Source organism: Trichosurus vulpecula, chromosome 4 (assembly GCF_011100635.1).
Source record: "Trichosurus vulpecula isolate mTriVul1 chromosome 4, mTriVul1.pri, whole genome shotgun sequence".
In the NCBI taxonomy this organism is placed as follows: Eukaryota; Metazoa; Chordata; class Mammalia; order Diprotodontia; family Phalangeridae; genus Trichosurus; species Trichosurus vulpecula.
This window is the reverse complement of record NC_050576.1, coordinates 131,252,261-131,279,088: the sequence shown is the minus strand read 5'-3', so window position 1 is coordinate 131,279,088 and position 26,828 is coordinate 131,252,261. Positions and strand designations below refer to the sequence as shown.

The 26,828-nt window shown below is 40.9% G+C and overlaps 1 pseudogene; it reads right to left on the bottom strand.

Annotated features, from left to right (window-relative positions):
- Nucleotides 1-21,072: 21,072 nt before the first annotated feature.
- Nucleotides 21,073-22,882, bottom strand: LOC118848793 (annotated as a pseudogene).
- Nucleotides 22,883-26,828: the final 3,946 nt, after the last annotated feature.

Here is a 26,828-nt window from a genome sequence, read left to right as displayed (position 1 = left end):
CATTCATGATAGAAAGAGTAAAACATTTAGAAGCTTTCCTTTGATCTTTATAACACCTTCTTTTCAAAAATTGACAAGTAAAAGATAAAATGCCCATCTCGCTCAGATCAACTAAGACAAATACTCCCTAGGAGAAAAGTTATTCTTTGACTTTCAGACTTATTGCCGTTTTCCCAGGGATCTAAATGTGCCTTCCCTCAAAGTCAAACAGTTCCAAGTACAGTTCAGCTTCATCACTTACCTCAAGATAACAATTTTGAGGGTCCCCAAAATTTTTGCCCGAACTTCCAAATTCTTGCCTTGTCTGCATTCTCCACCACTGTTATTGAACCTGCTTCTAACTCAGATCTGTTGGAGGACAACATCCTTGTTATCTTCTATTCACTGGCCATGAGAGCATCTAGAAGCTGAGCCCCAAAGAAAAAAAAAGAAATGGTTTTGCTCAAGAGGTGCATTTAATAGGGATCATTAGGCAAACAGATAAAGGGCAAAAGATTGGCTCAATAATGTCCTTATAATCTTAACATAAATTAAAGTTTTTAAAGTATGTGGAATACTGATAGAAAATCCTAGCTCAGTAAAACACACAAATATATAAAAACTAACTCCAGTATAATGAAATACTTAACAGTAATCCTAAAAATAAAAGATACACAATTATTCTTGGAATGAGAATGGCAATGGATTAACAATCAATCCCTGGGTACAGCAGACTCTCCCTAGATAGAAAACCATATAGATTTCCCAATTCTTAAAAGAGAAACAGGAGAGAGAGACAGAGAGAGAGAGAGAGGCGGCAGTGGGGAGTCTGTGGTTGCTCCTTTGATCCGCAAATGAGTAATATTTTATCCACTTCTGCCTATAGAGAATGTGAGGAGCCACCACTCTCCCCACTGCTCCTTCTTCCAGAAGGGAGGAAAAGGGGAGCAAGGCCAAATCTCTGCTTTTCTACAAAACCCCAGGAAAAAGAAAGGCAAAGAACATGAGAGCAGGGCCATAATGCTGTTACTTCTGTGGTCAAATAGAAGGCGAGTCAGATTAATAGAAGGGCTCCAAAAGAATTAGATCTTTAAGTCACACTTTTTGTTGTTGTTAAGTCATTTTTCAGTTGCGTCTGACTCTCCATAACCCCATTTGGGATACTAGAGTGGTTTGCCATTTCCTTCTCCAGTTTATTTTACAGATGAAAAAACTGAGGAAAACAAGGTTAAATGACTTGTCCAGGGTCACACAGCTAGTAAATGTGTGAGGTCACATTTGCACTCAGGAAGATGAAGTCTTCCTGACTCCAGGCCCAGCCCTATATCCACTGTGCCACCTAGCTGCCTCAAAGCCATACTACTACTGGTCAAGTCACATCCCATACTCCTACTCACTTTTTTCTAGGATCCAGCTCCTCCCCTAAGGGAAAAACATTATTGTATCTACATTCTAAGTTATGTCAGCCCTGAAGCCACATGGTTTCCCTTCCCTAAGGGAAGATACAGTTTTAAATCAAGGGGTCTTACCCTATTCATAATAGAAAGCCATCCCCTCAATATGGTCCACATGCATCATTAATACTAGCTGGAGCCCTGTGAAGGAGGGGTGTATTGTTCTATGCCTTCCCCCATTCAAACAGCTAGAAGGTTTCAATTGTTAACTATGCAACTATGGCATTGCCAGAGATGACTGAGTTGAGTATAACTTAAGAGATAGGTTGGTGATAGATTGCGGAGGGGTTTAAATTCAACTAGACTAAAAGAGTTTATCCAGGACAACTCCAGGGCGATGAACCCAAGGGACTAGGAGAATGGTGATGCCCTCAACAGAAGTAGGGACATTTGGAAGAGGGACAAATTTAGGGAACCAAGATAATGAATCTCAATTTGGCCACATTGAGTTTGAAATGCCAACAGGCTATTCAAGTAGTAGGGACATCCAGCAGGAGTCAGTAATATGGGACTGGAGTTTAGGCAATTAGGTCTAAACCATAGATTTGGAAGTCGCCATCTCAAGATAATTCTTGAACCTATAGGGGTAGATGAGGTTACTCAGTAAAAGTGTGGAGAGAAATAGGATCTAGAATAGAGCCTTGGGGGCCACTCACATATAGAGGATGGGAGACAACCCTATAGCAAAGGAAACGAAGAAGTAATGGTAGACAGATAGAGTAAGTTAACAGGAAAGAGTAGTGTCATAAGAGCTAAGGGAAGAGTGAGGATGGAGGAGGAGGAGGTAGCCAACAGTGTCAAGGGCTGAAAAGGGGTTAAGGAACGTAGAGAGTGAGAAAAGGCTATAAGGCTTAGAAATTAAGAGAGAACCTTTGAGAAAACAGTTTTAATTGAAGGATGGGATCAGTAAGTAGCCAGACTATAAGCAAAGAAGTCAGTTGGTGGTGAGGAAGGAGTAGCACTGAGTATATATAATACTTTCTAGGAGTTTGGTGGTGAAAGAGAGGAGAGCTATAGGATAATGGCTTGAGAAAATGATAAGTTGATGGGTTTTTTTAAGGATAGGGTAGAAGAGTAAGGGGAAGCTAGGTGGTGCAGTGGATAGTGTGCTGGGCCTGGAGTCAAAAAGACTCCTCTTTCTGAATTTAAATCTGGTCTCAGACAGTTACTAGCTATGTGACCCTAAGCAAGTCATTTAATCCCTGTTTGCCTCAGTTTCCTCATCTGTAAAATGAGCTGGAGAAGGATATGGCAAAACCACTCCAGAACTCCAGTATTTTTGCTAAGAAAACCCCAAATTGGAATAAAACCACACGCAGACTTGAGTATGTTTGTAGGCAGCAGAAACAGGATCAATAGATAGAGAGAGACTGATTGAAGACATATCAGAGAGAGAAGTAACGACCAACAATAGGACATGCTTTTGGAGGAGATGGATAGGGATGGGATTAAGGTCTTAGCTTTGGCATAGAGAAGTACCACCTCATACTCAAAGACTGAAGCAAAGGAAAGGTGAGGATCTTGGATGAGTGCGTGTGTGTGTGCGTGTGAAAGAGAGAGAGAGAGAGAGAGAGAGAGAGAGAGAGAGAGAGAGAGAGAGAGAGAGAGAGAGAGAGAGAGAGAAAGAGAGAGAGAGAGAGAGAGAGAGAGAGAGAGAGAGAGAGAGAGAGATGAAAGGCAAGGGAGATGAAGGAGCTCATTATGGATGATCTCAGTTTTCTCAGAGTGGGAGGCAATGTCATCTCTTGTGACAAAAGAAGGTTCAAGGGTGAAATTGGAACCTTGACGAAAAAGGATAATATTTGGAACATCCACTGTGGGGATCAAAATAGTTATATATTAGGTGGTAAAACTAGCACTAGAACCTATGTCATCTGATTCAATTTAATAATTCACAAACATTTATTAAATGCCTGGTGTATGCAAGAAACTCAGCCAGGTGCAGGGACATAAAGACAAAAACAAAAAAATCTCTGGCCTCAAGAAGCTTACACTTTGCTGATTCCAAGTCCAGTGGACCTTCCACTATACCATGGAAACGTAAGGAGTCCAACCAGACATGAAATGATGTATAGAGGAAACAAAAGCTCTTTTGTTTTCTTGGACAGAAAAAAGCAAATGATGACTCCATGTCAAAGGTAGCCATTGAAGCCTCTACTCTACAAAGCAGATTGAGCAGATGACAATCAAGAGTTGATCTAACAACTTAATTTTGCCCCATTCTAACAGTACAGAGTCCTTATGTCATGAGTTCTTACTTTACAAAAAGACAAAAAGAAACCTTTCCTAGACAGTGAGTTCATCTTTTCTTCTTCCAAACCTTCCAACCAATTACCCAATTGCCCTCCATGATAACAAACTCACCCTAATGATTTTAAAGCATTTTCTGATAGATGTTTGTACATCTTTGGTTATTTGACAAGTGTTTGACTCATGTCATTATGGTCAATTCATTTACATCTCTAAATTCTAACAGAAAGCCTCTGCCTACTACCCATTGGAGCCAATGTAGAGTGTATGAACTAATACTTTTGTGTTTCAACTCTAAGCCATGGCCTTGCAGCCGGATATATGGAGTAGTTTTTAACTACTACATGTCAGTTTCCCAGAGAAATAAAAACTTAAACATTAAAACTTGACCTTAAAACCTTAAAAACTTAACATTGTTTGTAGCATAAACACCTAGCGGTAGATCTTGCAATCACCAGGGACCCCATCTTTGATGGATCTGAGATCCCATAGTATCTAGAGCACTGGCCTGGGAGAAGGGAAAAGCTTAGTTTGCTTGTTGCCTTGGACTAACCATGCTACCCTAGGCAAGTCACTTAACTTCTCTCAGACTCAGTTCCCTCCTCTGTAAAATGGGGATAATAATAGCATCTACTTTAAATGGTTGTAGTGAGAATCCAATGACATAATAGATGTAAAGTGCTTTGTAAATGTTTTTATTTTTTAAAAAAGTATGCTTTATTTTTAACGCCCCCCCAAATCTGCCTTTTCACCCTTCTACTTGAACCCTCCTCCCCCCAAATGAGAATAAAAGAAAAACAAAACCTATTACAAACATGTATAGTCAAGCAAAATAAATTTCTGCATTGACTATGTCCAAAAAAAATCTGTTTCCTTCTGCACTCTGAGTCCTTCACCTCTCTAATCAGGAGGTGAGTATCGTGTTTCTTCATTTGTCCTCTGAAATCATGGTTGATCATTATGCTGATAAGAGTTCCTAGTTCTTTCAAAATTGTTTGTCTTTACCATATTGCTGTCATTATATAAATTGTTCTCCTGGTTTTGTTCACTTCACTCTGCATCAGTTCATATAAGTCTTCTCAGGTTTCTCTGAAACCATCTCCTTCATCATTTCTTACAGCTCAATAGTATTCCATCACATTTATATACCATAACTGGTTTACCTATTCCCTAGTTTATGAATGCCCCCTCAGATTCTCATTCTTTGTCACCTCAAAAAGAGATGTAAATTTTTTTTCAGAGGGGGAAGGCAGGGCAATTGGGGTTAAGTGACTTGCCCAAGGTCACACAGAGATGTAAATATTTTTATATATCCTCAGAGTTTTTTCGTTTAGGACTAACCTTCCCTTAATCTAGCTTCTAATCTATCCTTCCTCTCCTTTCACTCCTATTTCCCTATTGATCGCACCCAAATCCATATGTTTGTCTGTATGTGTGTATTGCTCCCTTCTCTGACCAGTTCAGATGAGAGTGAGGTTGCTCCCTCACCTCCTCCTTCTTGTTCATAGAGATATCTACTTATACACTGATTAAGTAAAATAATGTTCCCTAACCTGTCTTTTCATTAACTCCCCCCTTCCCCCTGAAAATATCATCAAAATATAACAGAACCACCCCAAGGCCTTCTGTTTAATTAGACTCCCTCTGTGACCCCTGATGATGATAGAGTTCAGAAGGAACACCTATCATTTCCCCTTGAAAGTTTATCAAAGCAATGTATCCTTGGTTGGTCCCTTACCATTGTTCATTCATGTTTGTCTTTTTGTTTCTCTTAACTCCTGAGTTTCAACTTCAAAGTTTCTATGCAGTTCTGGTCTTTTCATCAAGAATACTTGGAAGTCCTCTACTTCATTAAAGATCCATTTTTCTTCCTCCTCTAAAGAGTTCTACTCGGTTTTGCTGGGCGAATTAATCTTGGCTGTAAGCCCATATCCTTTGCTTTCTGGAATATTCATTTCAAAATTTCTACTCTTCCATTGTGGTGGCTGCTAAATCATGTGTGATCCTGACTATGCCTTTTCAGTTCTTTCTTTCTGGCTGCCTACAGTATTTTTTCTTTGATCTGATAACTCTTGATTTTGGTTATTTTATTCCTGGGAGTTTTCATTTTGGGGTTTATTTCAGGAGGTGACTAGTGTATTCTTTCTATTTCCACTTTGTCCTCTGGTTCTAAGTGATCTAGGCAGTTTTCTTTTAAGATTTCTTAAAATAAAATGTCTAGGTTCTTTTTCTTTTTTGGGCCATGGCATTCAGACAGTCGAATGATTCTTTAATTTTTTTTCTCCTCAATCTGTTTTCCAGGTCAGTTGTTTTTGCCATGACATACCTTACATTGTCTTCTATTTTCTTTTAGTCTTTTGACTGTGTTTTATTACTGGCTTCTATTTGGCCCATTCAAATTTTTAGAGAGTTGGTTGTTTGCACAAAATTTTGTACCTCTTGTACCAAGCAGTTAATTCCCTTTTTTCCATAACTCTTCTAATTTTTTCCTCAAGTGCTATCATTTAATTAATTTATTTATTTGGTGAGACAATCAGTACTAAGTGACTTGCCCAAGGTCACACAGCTCCGTAAGTGTCAGATGTCTAAGGCCAGATTTGAATTTAGGCCCTCCTGATTCTATCCACTGCGCCATGTAGCTGCCCCTCTCATTTCATTTATAAAAACATTTTAACCTTTAAGAAAAAACCCCCAAACTCTTGCTTCATCTTTTCTAGGAATTCTAGTTGAATTTTTTAATGCCCAAGCTATTTTTCTATGAGGCAGTTCTTGTAGATGTAGAGTCATTCTCTTTTTCTGCATGTTTTGCCTTGAACTTCTCTGGCGCTATAATAGCTCTTTATGGTAGGATTCCTTTTTTGTTTGCTCATTCTTCCAGAATACTTCACTTTGAACTTGCTGTTAGGGTAAGGCTCTGCCACACTTCTGGAAGGAAGGACTGGAATGTTGATGCTTTTGAAGGGTATTGAGTTTTGTGTTATTTCAGGATCTCAAGGACAGGTTGGGAACCTGCAAACTTTCCATGCTCCCAAAGGTGCTCTGATCCAGGGCAAATCCTGATTGCTGCCTCCCTGGTCTGAGCTCTGCAAGTTCCTGCCTAGGTTTGGATCAGAGCAACAGTAGGCTGATGCTGGACTCTGCTATCAGCCAGCTAAGAAGCTCTGTTGGTTCATAGTGACAGAATTGTAGCCTTCCCTTTGGTCTGGGATTCCTGCCACAGTCTGGGCTAGGTGTTGGAACTGAAAACCCACTCTGCTCCTGAGGTCTGAGCCTTTCCTTACTTAGGCTAGTCTTCCTAAAACAGAGATTATCTGTTGCCAGACCATGGAAGGGGGTAGTAAAACATTTATCACACACTTACAATGTGCCAGCCATTATGCTAAGCACTCTATATACAAGTAGAAAATTTGAGACAGCCCCTGCTCTCAAGCAACTCACATTCCAATCAGGGGAGAGAAATATATTGGAAGGTTCTGCTGTAGAGCTGGTGAAACTTAAGGAGCAATGGTAGTGCAGATGGGAAATCAGAGTGGTTCACCATCTTACCAGAAGTACAATTTGTTCTCTTTTCTCAACCCAGCAGTATGAGTGGCCATGTCTTTGACTAACCACCTGTTGGAGTGAAGGTAGTGAACTCCAGGGTCAGAGTGGAATAGGGTTATGGGTTAGCTCCAACAGGGGTGGGGATAAAAGGAGTCAGGATCCAGCTAGGACAGGGTACCCAGTGCCTGTTGGGAACTAGGCAATGGGGGCTGGGGTGAGCCTTCCTGCTGGGCCCTCAGGATACCTGTTGGGATGTGGGTGACTGCTAGCTGGAACAGAAGAGGGAAAGGTCCACATATTGAAAGCCTTTCCAGAATGGTAGAACCTATCTGAGTTTGCACTCTTGGACATAGCCGTCATGAACCCAGGGTTACTTCCACACAATGATGAGGGGTTAGAGGGGAGTTATAGGATTTTGAGAAGGATCCCCATCTTATAGATGAGAAATCAGAGGCTCAGGGTGGTTAAGTACTTGCCTATGGTCATATGGATAGTAAGTATCCGAGTTGGGACTCAAATTCAAAAGGGTCTGATTCTAAATCCTGTCAGCCATGGGGCAGATGGAGAAGGCTGATGCAACTTAAGAAGCAATGGCAGGATAGATGAGGAGTCACAGTGACTCACTGTCTTACCAGAAGGACTGTAATACTCAGCCCACCAGTGTGCGCAGACATGCTCTCATTCTTTCTGTTATAGTCTGTGATCTTCCTATTATAGCCAATAGGTTCTTTTCTTTCCAGTATAGCCAGCTACATAATATAATAATTTAAAATAGTATTGATGATCACACAGGTGGAAATAACATCTGACTACAGAAATGTTTCCATTTTTTGTAGCACCTTTCCCCAAGTGGATGTCCCGAGGCTTTCTTTGCCTGCAGTATTAGGATTTCATTCCAGCACTTGACCTGTAGAGGGTGCTGTCTGCTTTAGTAATCTGCAAAGTCTACAGTAAAACAGAACCTTACTGACTCTCAGGGTCCAGTAACCTTTTGACAATGCCCCGGACCCAAAGGATGTGTTTGGGGTCAATGAAACCGTCCTTGATGTTCTTAGAGCATAATTCTGCTCATGTAACTCCTGTGTTAAGAAGGGTTGGTGGCTCCCTATTACCTCTAGGATAAAACACAAAGTCCTCTGACATTCAGTGTCACCATCTGGAACTCCATGCTCCCTTTCAAGTCTCAGTTCAAGTGCCTCGTCCTTCAAGAGGCCTTTTCTGATTTCCCTACTTGTTAATGCCCCAAACACATTACTTTGTGTTCATTTTACATTTATCTATGTTTATTTATATGTGTACATGCTCTATTTCTCTCCTCCCCCTCTCCTCTCTCCCTCTACTCTCTCCAGGTGCAATGTAAGCCCTTTCAAGGGCAGGGACTGACTTGTTTCTGTCTTTGCATCCCCTATGTCTAGTACACTGATTAGAACACAGGAGGTGCTTAATTAATGCTAGGTGAATTGAATAGTAATAGTAGACAGTGCAGCCCAAGGATTCAGTCATTGGTTGGAGAGAGAAAGACTTGAATTTCATTCTACACTCTTGTCAGAGGCTCCCTGAATGAAAGTGAGCGCATTCCTTCCTTTTTTTTTCCTATTTCAGTTTCTTAATTAAAACTCAATATGAAACCAAGTTGGGTTATTTGAAAAGGATAATTAGTTGTCCCCTTTTGGTCACCAGAGAGCTTAATGTAGACTTGTGGGTTTTGTCTTTTTAAAATCTAGAGAAGGAGTTTTTATTTTTAATAAAAATTTTTTAAAATTTAACATTTGCTTTTTAAAACTTTGAGTTCCGAATTCTTTCCTTTTCTTCTGCTCTTCCCCGCCCATTGAGAAGACAAGAAATGTGATGTCAATTATACATGTGAATTCATGCAAGAAATATTTCTATATTAGCCAGGTTAAAAAAAATAAAGAAAAATAAAGAAAGTAAAAAATTATGCTTCAATATGCACTCAGACTCCATCAGTTTTTTCTTGGGGAATGGATAGCATGTTTCATCATAAGTCCTTCAGAGCTGTCTTGGATTGTTGTATTGCTGAGAATAGCTAAATTATTCATAGTTGATCATCTTACAACATTCATGCTATCCCTTTTTAAGGATCATGGGAGGGTACTAAACTCTCGGAATCTAATCCATAATAGGAAACAATCAAACTTTTCTCCAAGAGAACAAGAAAGGTAGGATGCTGAGGGAAGGCTGAAGAGAGCCAAGCTATGCTTTTTCTAGCAAATCCTCCTATGATGGAGTGGAAAAATAGTGTTTGACACACAGATCAGAGTGCAACTGAAGGAGAAGACTGAACAAGTTAGGTGTCAAGCAGTGGAAGGAAGCCTTGTGTCTAAAAAGTGTATCTGAAAAGTGTCTTTTGGGCATGTATCACCTTGGCAACAGGTTTATTAAAAGGGAAAAACGATTCTAGACTTCATTCTGCCACTGACCAAACCTTCAGTTTTACGTCAGAAGATGAAGAGGTTAGATAGCAAAACCTCTAAGATCCTTTTCAATGAATATTTCATGACTATATTATGAATGAGTGTGTAAGGGACTACTGACATTTGACCCATTACTGGATAGTGATCAGTGAAGGTAGGCCCTCGCAGTCTTCAATCTGAAAATGCAGCATTGGATGGAGCAAGCCCGGTGCTGCCATGTGCTTTGGGGAAAAAGCTTCAGAAAGACTTCTTCTACAAGCCAAGGCCTTTGATGTCCCCTCTGTCTCAACTGCTCACAAAAATGTCCAGCCAGGCTCTTGGTGGCAGCAAAGCTCTCTCTTGATTGCATTATAACCTTGTATGTTAACCTCACATTTCCCTCTGAATCATTCAAAGGTCTGTATAAATGTTTCTCACCTAAGCTACTATATAACCCAAAATTCTCATAGGATAGTGAAACTTTCCAATTTTCCTACAAGTAGATGGAAAGCTCCTTAATAGCAGATTCTCTACTCTCTCTCTCTCTCCCTCTCTCCCTCCTCTTTCTTTGTTTTTCTCCCTTCTTTTCTTTGTATCCCTAATACCTAGAACAATTTCTTACATGTCGCAGGTACCTAAAAATACTCATTCAATTGAAATGAATACAACACACTTTGACCTAGAAATACAGACTCTGTGATGGTTCTAGTTAGAAGACCCAGGAGTGAATGTTAGCTCAGCTATGCATAAACTGACCAGATGCTTCTTAGTCTCCTCTGTAATGAGCTTTTCATCTATAAAATGCAATCAATAATATCAAGAATCTCCTGACAAAATTTGTTGTATTAGTCCAAACTTGTGATTCCATAGGTATGGGGAACTCTGGGTATATAAACTCTCTCTCACTTCCAATCTGTAACTCATGGTCTCAGAGAGTTCCCTGGAGCCCCGAAGGTTAAACGACTTGCCCAGGGGTCACAGAGCCCATATATGTCAGAGGCCTGACTCTAGGTCCTTGCTTCCCCACCACCAAATTCATCTTCCTCCAACATTACAGAATTCTTGTTACAGAATCAAGTTCAAATTCCTTGGCCTCACAATTAAGGCCTAGCCGGATCCAGTTCCCTTTGTACCTTATACTTCCCTCTAGGAATCTTCTGGTCCAGCTGAACTGGTGGAACCGTCCCTTGAACCCAGACCTTGCTGCCTGCCTTTCCTCATACTGCTCCTACCTGGGGATCTCTCCAACTTTCTCCAATGATCTAATTTCTGCCCTTTCTTCAAGGCACAGCTCAAGTCCATCTATCATTGCCGTTCCAGATCTTCACAATCTCTCCCTTCTCTGAGAGCTCTGAGCACTTAGCATAGGTTTCCTTTTATAATTAATTCCCTTTTTATTCACACGCCTTTTTTCCCCATTTAAGTCGACATCTTTTTGAGAAAAATCATTTGGTTCCCAGTATCTTGCATAATCACTTGAGTAGAGAAGGGAGTTGCTTGCTGAGTATTTTATGATGGTGGATGATATTATGAGTGCTGAATCAGTTTCCCAGGTCCTGATTCAGGTCTTTAGGATAGGCCAAAAGGCCTATGGCTGTCTCCCAGGAAATACTCATCACCAGGAAACTCCTCATCCTGGCACTGCATCAGCTTCAGTACTCATACCTCGTCAGTACCCTCAGTAACCTCTGCCCTTCTGATCGGAGGGCTGGAAGATGGAGTCAAAAACCCTTCCCCAAACCTCCATTTAAAGAGCACTCATAGCCTAGACATTTCTCACCAGCTGAACTCCTAGAATTCAACTTCCCCTCTTTCCCTTTTTAGCTTTCTTTTGTGCCTTGCCTCTCTCTAATAGAACGTAAGCTCCTTGAGGGCAGGGACTGTCTTTCTTTTTCTCATTTGTATCCCCAATGTTTAGCACAGTGTCTAGCGCATAGTGTTTAATAAATGTTTGTTGGATTGAACTGAACAAAATCTCTCTTTAATCCCTTCCTGTATCCTGGTATTTCAGAAAACACAGAAAAAATAAACTCATTGGGAAAACCCACAGTCAATTACAGACATATTTATTATATATTTGTATGTGTGCTATGTGATATATCCCCCTCTGCTATATTCTGTGTTCCACAGGGACAGAGATCGTCTTATATACCTTTGTATTTTCTCTTGTGTATCTGGTTCTGAGCAAATTGGGCACTTAATGGTTGTTTGAATGAATGTATAGGAAAGGAGTGTCCAAACAGAAGAGGACATTTCCCATGGTTCTATGGGCCTCCTATGGACTACATTTCCCAGAAGGTCTAGGACAGGGGTGGGGAACCTGTAGCCTCAAGGCCACATGTGAATTTTTTTTTTGAGTCCAAATTTTACAGAACAAATCCTTTTATTAAGGGGATTTGTTCCGTAAAGAGTGGATTCAGTCAAAAGGCCACACTTGAGGACCCAGGGGGCCACATGTGGCCTCGAGGCTGCAGGTTCCCCACCCCTGAGTCATATGATGTTGGACAAACCACTTGAGCTCTTGGGGCTTCAGTATCCTCCCCTTCAGAACTAGGAGATTGATTTCAAATCTGTGTAGTGCCCCACTCTCCTTTTCATCTCCAAATCTTTTGCTTACCTTATTTTTGCTATGTAATCTTCTGGCCCACTAGTTGTAGAGGCCAAGAGAAAGGGCACAAGATAGGAGTCAGAAGGGCTGGGCTCTTGCCTTGGCTCAACTGCTAACTACCTCTGTGACTCTGGACAAGTCAGGTCACCATCCAGGCCTTCAGCTTTCTCACCTATGAAACGAAAGGGTTAGACTGGTGAGGTCCTTTCCAGCTCTAAGATTCTGAATTCTAGATCTGGGCAATGTCCTCCATCCTGCCACCCCTCCTCTACACCTTAGATCTTTCCCTTAATTATGTGACCTCAAGGTTCATTGGTAGTGTGCTGTAATGGAAAGACAAGCAAAGAGTCAAGAGACCTGCATTCTAACCCTGGATCTGCCATGTACTAGCTGGGAGACCTTAGGAAAATCATTTTTACATCTCAATCTCAAATTCTTTATCTGTCAAGTTGGGGGCGAGGCATGGCAAGTAATAGATGCTTAACATGTCACAGAGTTGTTGCAAGGATAAACTGAGATGATGGATATGAAAGGTCTTTGGAAAAGAGTTAAAAGTGCCACACAAATATAAGGTCTTATAAGAAGCTATATCCTGTCCTTGCCCTGATGTCTTGATGAAATGCTTTGCCCCCACCCTCACCCCTCGGCATCAGCAACTTGTCCAGCTAATCTCTGTCGTGGCTAGATCCAAATTTCCTTTGAATTGCCAGGGAAGAGATGTCTGGTTCTATAATTGATGATAGGATGGTGATATTGCTGTCCCTAGAGGTAGTGTGGTATCAGGAGTCAGAAGAGTTAGGTTAGAATCTTGGCTCTGCCATTTGCTATCTGTGTAACCATACTCAAAGCTCCTAATTTTAAGCCTGTTTCCTCGTCGTATAATGAGGAGTTCTATTAAGTAATTTCTGAGGCCCCTCCCAGATCTAAAGCCTATGGCTCTTCTCCCTCTTTCTATCCTCACCCCCCCCATTCTTTCATTCACCCCATCCTACCACTCACTTCCTGCAATGGTGATAATAAAATCTAAAAGGAAAGACAGTTGGGTCTTTGGAAGCACCCTCCCAGCGGTGGTATTATTAGGTGCATCAGATGTGATATATTACTAAGACAAAGTAATGAATTCCATCTCCATGTGATGTCCCAAGAAGGTCACTAATGACCTCAAGAACTATTCTGTGAACATAATTCAGTAGAATTCACTAATTGTTAAAAATAGAACCCATGCCATAGATCACTTTCTTTTGGATCGTTTTCAAAACTGTCAGCCTTAAAACCAATCAATAAACTCTTCAATGTTTAGTATTACTTTACCTAAGCACCCAAGTGAGAGCCAAGAAGGGTAGGGGGTTTGAGCCAAGTGGCTTTTTGGAGCTCTATCAACAGGGAAGAGCTTCTGAGCTCAGTCAGAGCTGTTGCCAGGCCCCTGGCTGAGCTAAGGGTTGGGGTATAGAGTGCAAAGAAGTGACCTGGACAGACACGGGAGGACCTCTTCTCCTAAGTCAGCTGGGAAGAGGTAAAAGTAATGTCAATAAGCACTTATTAAGTGCCTATCTACTATGTGCCAGGAACCAAAGAAAGACTTTCAAAGAACTCACAGTCTAATGGGGGAGACAATATGCAAATAACTACGGATATAGATATATGATAGATCTATGTCTGTGGATATATACAGGATAAATTGAAGAGAATCATAAGAAAGGCCCTAGAATTAAGGGGAACTAGGAAAGGCTTCTTGCGGAAGGTGGGATTTAGTTGAGACTTGAAGGAAGTCAGAGAAGTCAGGGAAATCAGGAGGCAGAGACGCGGAAGGAAAAGATTCTAGGCATAGGGGACAGCCAGTGAAAATATATGACAACTGGAGATGAAGTGATTCATGCAAGGAAAAGCAAGGAGGCCAGTGTCACTGGATCATAGAATACAGGAAAGGGAGTGAAGTATAATTGGAAATTTGAGAAGGGGTCTGGTTATGAAGGACTTTAAAAACCAACCAAAGGATTTTATATTCAGTCCTGTGGGTAATAGTCAATGGAGTCTATTGATGTGTGTGTGTGTGTGTGTGTGTGTGTGTGTGTGTGGTGACATGGTAAGACCCGTGCTTTTAGGAAGATCACTTTGATGGCTGAGTGGAGGATGGATCAAAGTGGGGAGAGAATTGAGGCAGGGATGTCAAGGGCCATTGCAATTGTGCCAGTGTGAGGTGACGAGGGACTGCACCAAGGTGATGGCAGTGTCAGAGGGGGAAAGGGAGGGTATATAAGAGATGTGGGGAAAGCAGAATCCATTGGCCTTGCCAACAGATTGGAAATGGAGAACGAGTATGGTAAAAGAACGAGGATTCTAGGTTGTAAGTCTGGGCAACTGGGAGGATGATGGCACCCTAGACAGTAATAGTAAGAAGTTAGTAAGAGAGGGTGGTTTAGAGGAGTAAGATAATGATTTCAGTTTTAAATGTGTTGAATTTAAGATGTCTACTGGACATCCTTGAGATATCTAATATGGCAGTTAGGTAGAAATGTGAGACTGGAGGTCAAGGGAGAGGTTGGGCAAATAGATCTGAGAATCATTTGTGTAAAGATGATAATTGAATTCATGTGAATTCACCAAGTGAAATAGGATGCAGGGGTGGGGAACCCCAAGGCCTCATGTGGCCCTCTAGGTCCTCAGATGAGGCCCTTTGACTGAATCCAAACTAACACATCATTTGTTCTGTGAAGTCTGGATTCAGTCAAAGGGCCGCACTTGAGGACCAGGGGCCACCTCTGTTATTAGAGGGAGAAGAGAAGGCCCAGGATAGAGCCTTGGGAGATACTAAGATAAAAGAAATAAGAGTAAAGCCTGGAAAGGTAGAAGAACGGTAAATGAGTTAATGTGATCATGTATGTGAGTTGCTTTGTACACCTTAAAAAGGTATATATGAGCTATCATCGTTGATATTAATGCTTTAATTTTGATTTCATCACAAAATACAAAATAGTTCATCTCAATCACATAATGTTGAAAAGTTTTCTCATAAACAAAATCAATGAAAGTAGAATAAGAAGAGAAACCATCAAATTCAATATCTCTGATATAGTCAAGATATATAGGAAATTGCCAAATATATGAGATGCATAGACATCTCTTAACACAAGTAGTCAGAGGATATTAGCAGCTTTCAAAAGAAGAAATGCAAATTAATCAACAATCACGTGTAAAATCACTAACAATAAGACAAATGCAAATTAAATAAATGATATTTTACTTCACATACATGAAATTGGGGAAAAATTTTAAAATATAGTATTAGTCAATGTCAGAGGGATTGTGGTAAGTGGGACACACTGTTAAATTGCTGGTGGAGCTGAGAATCAGCACAACCATTCTGGAAAACATTTTGTAACTATTTGAGACTGGTGTGACCTTAAACCTTCTGGGCTTCAAGTTCTTAAAAATATTCATAACAGCACTTTTTGTAGTAACAAAAGGTTAGAAACAAAACATGCGCCCATCAGTTGGGCTGAACAAACTGGTTTACAAATACAATACAATAACAAGAGCTAACATTTACATAATGCCTGCTACACGCCAGGCACCATTTTACAATGATTATCTCATTTAATCCTCATACAACCCTGGGAGGTAGGCGCCATTATTATCCCCATTTTGCAGATGAGGAAACTGAAGCAAACAGAGGCCAAGTGACCTGCCTAGGGTCACACATCTAATAAGTTTCTGAGGCCAAACTTGAACGCAGGTCTTCCTGATTTCAGATCTAACGATCTATATCCACTGTGCCACCTTGCTGCCCCAATATAACAAAATGCTATTAACCCCGATGGGAAGCCTTACATAAACCGAGGCAGAGCAAAGAAAGCAGAACCAAGATAACGTACACAATGACTAAAATAATATAAATGAAGCCACACTAAAAAACAATGGAATTCTGACCAAATGCAGTTAACAGTGTTAGTTACGGATGACCAACATTGGAACATGCTTCTTCTCTATAGAGAGGAATAAAACATTTACATTTTTAAAAAGTGTTTAAAATTTCATATCTTTCATATCTTAGTTCTTAATATCTCCTGTTAGATCCTCTATTTCAAGAGCAACGTCAAAAACATATGCCCTTCTCTACTCTGCCTTGGTTAGTTTTCATGTGTACCATTGCGTTGTATTTGAGGTGCCTAATTTTAGGAAAGATGCTGATAAGGCTGGATCGTTTTCCAAGATGGTAAAGGCATACTAAACCATGTCCTAGGAGGACAGGTTGAAGGAACTATTTAAAAAGAGAAGGCTTAAGAAGGATATCATTCAAATTAAGCAAAGGAATACACATACATACATACATACGTGTATGTATATATACACACACATATATATCAGCATATATAGGTACACATACATAAATACATGTAGGTATGTATATATCTATATACGCATATATAACATGTGTGTATAAATAAAACAGATGATGGGCCTGAGGATGAGGAGCATGAGAACCAGCAACTTAGGATGATGCCTATTCTCTGGCTTCTTGAACTGAAGGTTGATCCCTTCGTACCCATGAATGAGGGAGGAGAAGAAGTGGGAAGGGCTAGTCCAAATAGAATTAGCTATTGAGCAAGAAGAGCCACTTAAAAAGAGAAATAATTCCCGCTATCACTCTATCTTCCTGACTATTGAGCCCATCAAGACTCTGAGCTTCCCCCCAAATCTTCTCCTGGGGGAGTAGAGGGGATATTTCTTCCTCTACCCCCTCCCCACCACCCACCCCACTAGTGACTAGGGAAGCAACTTGCACACGGCAATGAAAGCATGTGGACTTCTAGGTGAGCCCAAGACAGGGTCTCGGTGCCCTGGATACTTCTGTTCTATGTTTCTTTCCTTGAATCCAGGTGAATAAACGGCAATCCTAAAATGGATATTCCTAGTCTTGGTAGTCAACTCATGAATTCTAGAGTGCAAAAATTCCTGGGTCTGGATATTGGCTGGCAGGGGGACATGATTCTTGCTACCAAAATACTTCTTGGAGGAAAAGCTGACTGATGACAGGAGAATGAGCCAGAAGATAAGGACCTGGAGTAGATAAGGCAGTAGAGGTAAGACCTGAAAGTGAAATACCTAGTCCACAATCCCACAAAATATTTTAGGTCTTGATGTTTTAAGTGTCAACCACCCTGGAGACACTGATATCGGGAGTTGCTTCTCCTTTTAAGTTTACTGAATGAGCAGCAATTCATGCTTATTGGCCAATTTTCTCTGGCAAAACTAAAAGTCCTCCCTTCCTTCACCCTCCCCAACCCCCCAACCACAGGGGCTAAGGATCATTCCAAAGCCCAGGTCTTTCAGTAATGAACATTGATGCTCTAGAAGTGGCCTACATACAAAAGATCAGGAGGGCTTCCCTTTTCTTTTTTTAAGTATTTAATATTATATTTTCCCCAAATTACATGTAAAAACAATTTTAACATTTGTTTTTTAAAATTTTGAATTTTCAATTCTCTTCTCTCCTTCCCCTCCTCCTCATTGAGAAGGCTTGAAAATTTGATATAAATTATACATGTTCAATCATGCAAATATATTTCCATATTTGTCAGGTGGTAAAAGAAAACACAGACCAAAAAAGTCAAGAAAAATAAAGTAAAAAAAAGTATACTTCGATCTGCATTCAGACTCCATCAGTTCTTTCTCTGGAGACAGGTAGCATTTTCCATTATGAATCCTTTGGAATTGTCTTGGTTCATTGTACTGCTAAGAAGAGCTAAGTCATTCACAGTTGATCATTATACAATATTGCTGTTATTGTGTGTGATGTTCTCCTGGTTCTGCTCACTTCACTTTGTATCAGTTCACGTAAGCCTTTCCAGGTTTTTCTGAAATCATCCTGCTCATCATTTCTTTTAGCACAATAATATTCCATTGCATTCATATACCACAACTTGTTCAGCCATTCCCCACTTGATGGGCATCCCCTCAATTTCTAATTTTTTGCCACCACAAAAAGAGCTGCTATAAATATTTTTGTGCATAGGAGTCCCTCCCCTCTCCATTTTAAAAAAATAAATCTCTTTGGGATACAGACCTAATAGTGGTATTGCTGGATCAAAGGGTATGCACAATTTTATAGCCCTTTGGGCATATGTGGAGGCCTAGGGACAGGGTCTGACCTCAAGGTGGTCTAGCTACCCTTAAAGACCTGCAGAATAGCATGTGGAGATCCAGCTATGTCTTGGTAAGTCTCCTAGGCCTGTGCAAGGCAAGGCCATCTGAGGCAAGGTCTTTGCAAGGCAAGACCGTACAAGATAAGAGGTAGTGGGTCCAGAACCACTCTCACAGCTGTTATCTGCATGGGAAAGAACAGAAATGTTTCAGTACGGGTATCTGCATGGGAATGATCAGGAATGTTGCAATATAGTCAGCCTCAATGTATTGGAGTTACATGGGCTACATGAGCTACATGGCAGGATGTTCTAGTAAAGTAACAAAGCAATGCATGAGGTAATGGCTCAGAAACAGTATAAAAGTCTGTTGCTTGCCTGAATAAAGTTGAGTTCTGATTCAGAGTCCGCCCGACTCATGTCATTTCATTTCTCCATGGAGCGCGTGAAGCTGCTGGTCGGCTTCAGGCATAGTTCCAAATTGTTCTCCACAATGGTTGGATCAGTTTACAACTCCACCAACAAGGAATTAATGTCCCAATTTTCCTACCTCCCCTCCAACATTTATCATTTTCCTTTCCTGTCATATTAGCCAATCTGATAGGTGTGAGGTGGTACCTCAGAGGTGTTTTAATTTGCATTTTTCTAATCAATTGTGACTTAGATCATTTTTTCATATCACTATCAATAACTTTGATTTCTTTTTTTGTAAATTTTTTTATTCATTTTAAATTTCAATACAAAATGAGAAAAGAAAAAAAAAGAACATTGCCATGCATGCAGCAGAACATAAGAAAGGATTCAATATAAAATGATAAATTTCCATTTCAAGAAAACCTATATAATAAATACTACACATTGTTTTCAAAGCTACACAGCTTTTCTTTGATTCCTTGTAGGTTTTCTTTGTCCTCTGCTTCACTTTATTTTTTCCCCTCCCTCCTTCACTCCCACCCTAAAGAAGACTACCATTAAACATGGATATATTTCTAATATGTATATATATATGTACACATATACATAGATATCTATAAGCATATACATATATGGAAGACCATGCTATGCATATTTCTACTTGTCATCTCTTTCTTTGAAGGTGGAAGCATCTTCCTTCATAGGTCCAAGTCTTTCCATGTTTTTCTAAATCAACCCACTCATCTTTTCCTATACCACAGCAATTTTCCAACCCGATCACATACTATCTGAGAGACTGTCTATGAAAGTTTTCCCCCAATTTTCTGCATTCTATCTATTTTTGGCTACATTGGTTTTACTTAACATTCAAAATTTTAAATTTAAAATAATAGAAATTATTCATTTTATACTTCAACAATGCTCTCACCTTATAATAAAGTTTAAGATCTGATACTGCTGAATTTGCTGGCTTTACATCTTTTTTCCCCTGGTTTCTTTGAAATTCCTGACCTTTTGTTCTTCCAAATGAGTTTTATTATTGTTTTTTCTAACTCAGTAAGATAATTTTTTTTAGTAATTTAATTGGGATGGCATTGAATAAACAGGTAAAATTATAAATTTTTTTATTATATTGGCTTTACCTACCCATGAACAGTAAATATTGCTTCTATTATTTAGATCTGACTTTATTTGTATAAAAATATTTTATGTTTATGTTCATATAGTTACTGTGTCTGTTTTGGCAGGTATACTCTCAGGTATTTTATACTGTCTAGTTATTTTAAGTGGTCTAAAACAATATTGAATAATATTGCTGACACATAGTATAGTCCACCTATTTTTCTTTTGATCAAATCTATTTGAGCTTTAACTGTCTGAGATCATGATTACTACCCCTACTGTTTTTTACATAATAAATTCTACTCCTGCTCTTTATTTTATCTTTGTGTTATCTTTGACTTCTTCATCTGAAAACTGCTTGTTGAAATCCAGGAACTTGGAGGAGAGGCACTTCTTTAAAGAATGTTCCCCACTTCAAGTAAGCTCCTCAGACATTTGGATGAAAACCTATTACATATGTATGTATGTGTGTATGTGTGTGTGTGTGTGTGTGCGCGTATGTGTGTGTGTGTGTACACCCACACACATACATATGTGCATATATGAATGTGTATCTTAAACATGTTAATATAATATATGTATATTTATAATTTATAAATATGTAAGTAAAAAGTATTTATATATGAGTTATTATTACCTAAGAAATGATGGTTCTGGGAAACCTGGAGACTGTAGCTTCATCCTTTTCTTCAAAGAAACTAGAAAACAAATTTAAAATGTATGTTGGTTGTTGATCCCCTTTATTCCTTCACCATCCCAAGGACCTAGAAAGTGTTCCTACTTCCTGACTACCTATCTATCCTTAACATTACATTTCAGCCACTTCAGCTTATGCCTACTTCCTGCTACCACCATGGCCACTAGCCCATTTTACTTGACTTCTATGTTGGCTAAAGGGGCAAACTGGGCTCAACTCCTGGCTCTGACACTTACTGGCTTGGTGACCCTGGGTGGACAAGATGCTTAACCCTTTGGGAACTCAGTTTTCTCATCTGTAAAAATCGAAATAATACTACTTGTGGAATAGGGTCGATGGGAGGAAAGCATTTTGTAAACTTTAAGTGCAATAGAAATGTAATTCATTTCTCTTTTATTAGCCACAACTTGTTTTCACTTGCCCCCTGATCCATTTCTTTTTTTTTTTTGGCTTTGGCTTGGCTTAATTTATTTCTTCTCCCAGATCTGTCAGGATGCTTGTGGGTTAGGCAGACTACTAATGATGGCCTGGGTGAGATCCCGGAAGGTGGCATAGCTGCCCATGTCCGGGGTACTAACCTGGGAGGGAAAAGGGGGGTAATAATTTAACCCAGGACCCGAGATCTTTACCATCCCCAGGCCCTAGTATTCTTACCCCAATTAACACAATAGGGTACCTCCCCCATATTCATTTTGAATCATAGAAGCTGATGGGGGCCAGGTTAGCACAAAGATCCTGACTCTCTGGTCCATGTTTTTATTGAAACAAAAGCACAAACAGCTGTAGAGAAGATCTTGTCCCATGGAATGCAATGGGGGCAGAGGTAGGCTCCTCCACCTGCTCGATTTTATGGAAGCAGGATTGGGGTGAGGGGTTGTGGGGGGCTCTGGTCCATGTTTTTATTGGGACAAAAGCAAACAGCTGCAGATAAAATAAAAGATCTTGTCCAACGGAATGGAATGGGGGCAGAGGCGGGCTCCTCCACGTGGTTCCTTTTATGGAAGCGGGATTGGGGTGAGGAGTTGTGGAGGTGGAGCTCTATTCAAAGACAAGATAAAGAAATGGGAAGGTTCTAGCCCCCATGAGGGGGGGTTCAGGGTGGCTGATGACAGACTTGATGAAGTCAGATGTGGTGCTGTAGCTGCCCATGTCCCGAGTCCAAACTTTGCCGACTTTGATCACCTTCTTCATAGCCTCAGCAATCATGTTGGAGTGATATTCCAAGTTGAGGTGCCTCAGCATATTGCTGGCAGACAGCAGCATGGTGGTTGGCCTGGCAATGTTCCTGCCCACAGCCTGGGCAAACGGGTGTCTTGCATCTGTTTCAAAAACGGCGTATTCAGCACTGTAGCTCTCACCAGGAACCATACCTGTACCTCCCACCAGACCCACCGCCATGTTGTCAATGATGTTTCCATAGAGATTGGGCATCATAAGCACTTCGAATTGGTATGGATTCTGCACCAGCTGCATACAACAGTTGTCTATGATCATGGTTTCAAACTTGATCTTGGGGTACAGCTCAGCCACCTCCTCACAGCACTGCAGAAAGAGGCCATCACCCAGCTTCATAATGTTGGTCTTGTGCACAACCGTGACCTTCCCTTGACCCTTCTTCGTGGCATAGTCAAAGGCGAACTTGGCAATTCGCTGGGACTTGGCACGAGTGACAATCTTCAAACATTCAATCACACCCCTGGCACTCTCATGCTCCAGGGAGCTGTATTCTCCCTCATTCTGCTGCTGGATGATCACCAAGTACAGGTTGTTGTGTCGAGTCTTGTACCCAGGAGGCTCTTGACATGGACAACATTGGCAAACAGGTCCAGCTTACGCCTGAGCCGCATGTCATAGACATAGACATATGTCATGTCAAGAGGCCAAGTTCCCCTTGTACTCTGTGTCCATTGGAGTGTGAATTTTTCCAATGATAGCAACCTTGTTTTTCTTCATGGAGCTCAGTACCTGCTCCAGTTTCTCTTCTGAGGCCATTTCTTCACCTCACTCAGGTGATGCTCCTGAAACTCCACAGGGACATTGGCCACCTTGAAGGCTTCTTTGACAGCATGCATGAGCTCAGGCCCCACACTGTCACCAGGCAGCATGGTGACGGGGAATGCACCCTCCACCTTCACATCATTCACCACACTCTACGGGGTCGCTCAGGCGGCAGCCATGGTGATCAGGCCCTTCTAGGACCCAAGGCTCAGGGGCACCACCAGCGCCTGGCTAAGCACATGAATTCCGCTAAGGGTCGCCATCTTTTCTGATGTCCCTGGGTTGAGGAGACTTGGGGGAGCCCCCTGATCCACTTCTACACTGACCATATTATCTCCCACTCCACCTGTGCTCAACCCTCACCTGCTCTTGCTTTGTTGGCCTTGACTAGCCTTAAACACGACTCCTCCTGCTCCCTCCCTAGTCTTTGAATGCTTCAGACCCTTCAGGTACATGTTGAATTATCGTATTCCTCCTCAGACCTAAGACTCTTACTGTCCTTTGAGATCCTGCAAAGAGATTATCACCATATTTCATGATCCAGGATAATATCTCCTTGGATAGAGGCAACACTGACGCTCCCCTCGTTTTTTACAATATAATAGTAAAGACATAATCTTCCTAAATGGATTGTGATTTCATTAGTGCAGCTGCTTCCTGCATGGATGCAGATCTCCATAATAATCTCCATTATTTTTCATATGATTCTCATCCATTTATCTCCAAATATGGAAAATCCACCCAAAGTGCTAAAGCCCTTCCTCTGATTATCGGAATATATTAAGCAGTTCAATCTAGCACTCAGATTGTCCATCCTTTCCCACTCATACTCACTAGATGAGTGACCTACTACTCTCTTTTCAGTTATCTGGACCCCTGATAATGTCTCTTATTCCCCTAAATTACCATTGGCAACATGCTGGTGATTTGCTCTCAGTGTGCTTGCATCCATTTTATATCTTTCCATTGAACTGAGGGTCACCACTAACTCTTACTCTTCTGAGACAGCATTGTTTAATGATATAGCCACAGAGCATGGATAATTCCCAGCAGTGAGACAAGTTCAGGATCATTAAAAAGTGCTGAGCGATTTCCCACATGCCTAGTCTCCTCTTAGTCAACACTAAGCTCATTGTCTGGCTGTAGCTCCCATTCAAGATATACATCCACCAATCAGTCAATCAATTGGCAAATACTCATTAAGTTTCGACTATGGCTAGGTACTTGGGATAAAAATAAATTTTACCAGTGGTCTGACTGTTCTGCTGGAACATCATAATCTGAAGAATAGCCCTTTTTCATCCTCTCATATTCTTCAAATGTGGAAGATTAAACAAAAATCTTCCAAATAATTTTGTGGATTTCACCAAGAAGGCTTTATAATGTTCTAGGATTCTATGCAATGAGCACACCACAATGTCATCTCTCAGCAGGATCATTTCTAGGACGTTGACACCAGTGAGGAATTCTCCTTTTGTCTGGATTCCATGTGGGACAACCTCTATGATAACAACTACAACCGATGTCTATTTGGCGCTTTCAAGTTTATAAAGTACTTTGCATAGTGAATGTCTTAGATAGGTATATGCTTTGCTTGATGTTAATGCTCAATTGGTCGTTGAACACTTATCTCTACAATCGCATTTCTATTACACAATTTTATGTTATTTAATGTATGTGTAGAAAGTATCTCTAATTAAGGCTGGATTTTGTTCTAGTAAATCAAGAGCTTTAAAAAAATCAACAAAAATATGGCAGTCGGTATCTTATACTCTCCATCCTTCACAATTGCTGTAAATGTGTGGTCTACTGAAGAAACAGAACACAAAACAAAACAAAACACCTTCAAAAGCCTGCCTCTTCCCTTTGCGTGCATTTGTTAAACGTATTATAACAAATGTATTTTCTAAGTTACACGCAGATGTTGTGACAAGAGCCCCTATCCTTGCATAACCTCCCTTATCCACTGAGCCTGTACTGACCTTGTTCTACAGAATAAACCTTTTCTGGTTTTTGGACAGATGTTCAGCCCTTCCCCCAACTGAGAGAAGTAGTTATAGCAGAATACAAACATACAGGGGAACAGTGAGAGCCTTGCCCCCTCTCTCACATGCTTCTGAACTGGGTGAGCCCAGGGCACACACTCAGGTACAGATTGGGTCAGAATAAGGGGGTACATCCCTAAGGAAACCTGGGACTTTCTTTGCTTCCCTAAGCCACACTGGGGGCTTAGAGCACCCAGCCATATTGGATACTCCAGCTCTAAATTCTCCTGCCCATTCATGGGGTTCTAGTTCTAGACCTGGAAGGAACTTTAGAGACCATGTGGTCCTCTCACTTCTTTATTTTTGGGTTGTCATTTTAACAATTCATTTATGATTTCATTAGAGGTAAGAAAAGCCACTCCACCAAAGCAGATCAGCAGCTTTAGTCCAATTTATATTATAGTATTAGGGAGTTGCCGGGAGGTATTGAGAGATTAAGTTACTTGGCTAGGACCACAAATCCTCCATAAGGAACAGTTTTGGGGCCCAGGTCTTCCTTACTCTGAGGCCAACTTTCTATTATCCACTTAATTTTACTTTATCAATAATCCTCTAACTTCATTCGATTTAAAATCTCCCTTCTCACCAAGAGGGAGATCAAATTCCGGCCCAAAGTCCTAAAACTTTTATCAAGTAGGTTTTTGGCTTCATGTGGCTTATTACAACTGAACCCCCAACAATCTCTTCATGTCCTATCCCACTTTCCCCAGCCCAGCCTCCTTTCTCTGCCTGGGGGCTAAAGCCCCTAATCTGATTTTAGCACTCCACCTCTCAAATTCACTCCATCCTCTCCACCCACATAGCTATCACTGGGCTGCTAACCTAGTCTAACAGTCTCTTAATGACTCTTCCGGCTTCCGGTCTCTCCACTCTCTAACCCACCTTCCACATCACTTCCAAGAAATATTGCTAGGGCAACAAGTCTGGCCTTGCCAACCCCATGAACCAAAACTTTCAGTGGCTCCCTATTACTTCCAGGATAAAATACAAGCCCAATAGCCTAACATTCACAGTCCTACACCATCTAACTCCTACTTACTTCTCCAGACTTATTTCATGTTATTCCCATTCCAAATTCCAACCAAACCTAATTATCATTTTTTTTCTAAAATTAATGTTCCAGCTCCCATCTTCATGCATTCACAGGAGCCTGGATTGCCTAGAAATGCCCTTCCTCCACACGGAAGCCCTTCCAAATCCCTATCTTCAGAGGACACACCCTCCTTTCTCTGATTCCTGCAGGAGCTATGGCTTTCTTCCTCCTCCAACGACCCTCTGTTAGACTGATTTGTGTTTATAGTATTTCCTCCAAGGACAGCATAAGGCTATATATGGTCTAGGGGATAGATAGAGTACTGGCCTTAGACATAATGATGATGATAATAACAGCAGATGCAACTAGAATTATATAGCATTGTAAGATCTGCAAAGCACTTAAAGGGATCTTATTTTATCCTCACAACAACCCTGGGAGAAAGATGCTATTACTGCCCCCACTGTACAATGAGGAAACTGATGCAGACAGAAGTTAAGTGACTTGCCCAGGGTCACACAGATTACAACTGTCTGAGGTCACATTTGAACTCCTGACTCCAGGCCTCTCCACTGTGCCACCTAGTTGCCAAGGGACCTGGGTTCAAATCTCAACATACAAGTGTTAACTCAGTAAAAAATACAGAAGGGACGTGTAATGGAGACTACACAAGATCCTTTCTTTTTCTGGTCTCTGTCTCCTCCCAGGGATCCACCTGGGCCTTTCCTCGTTGAATGAAGCTCTCAAAGCCTATGACTGCCTATTCCCCACTCCCACCTATACAGTCCTCTCCACCAATCAATCAGCACTGATTAAGAACCTTCCTCGGTAGCTAGTGCCAGGCACTTTGCAAAAACTTACAGGTGTGTAACAGTAATCAGGGCAGGCTTGTTTTTGCTGTCCTTCTCTTTGGGGAAGCTAAGATTATCAAGTGCTTAGTCTGGCCTTTGTTTGAATGGGGCAGGTAAAGTGAGATCTTTTGTCTTGGAATGCTTCTCAGCACTGGGGCAGTGGAGAGTCATTGATTTGTATGTGATGTGGTACTAGTGATTAACTAACTTTCCTACACCCTGGTGTTAGCGATTTCCCACACCCTAAATGGTAAGCCTCAAGCCCCCAGGGCCATGAACA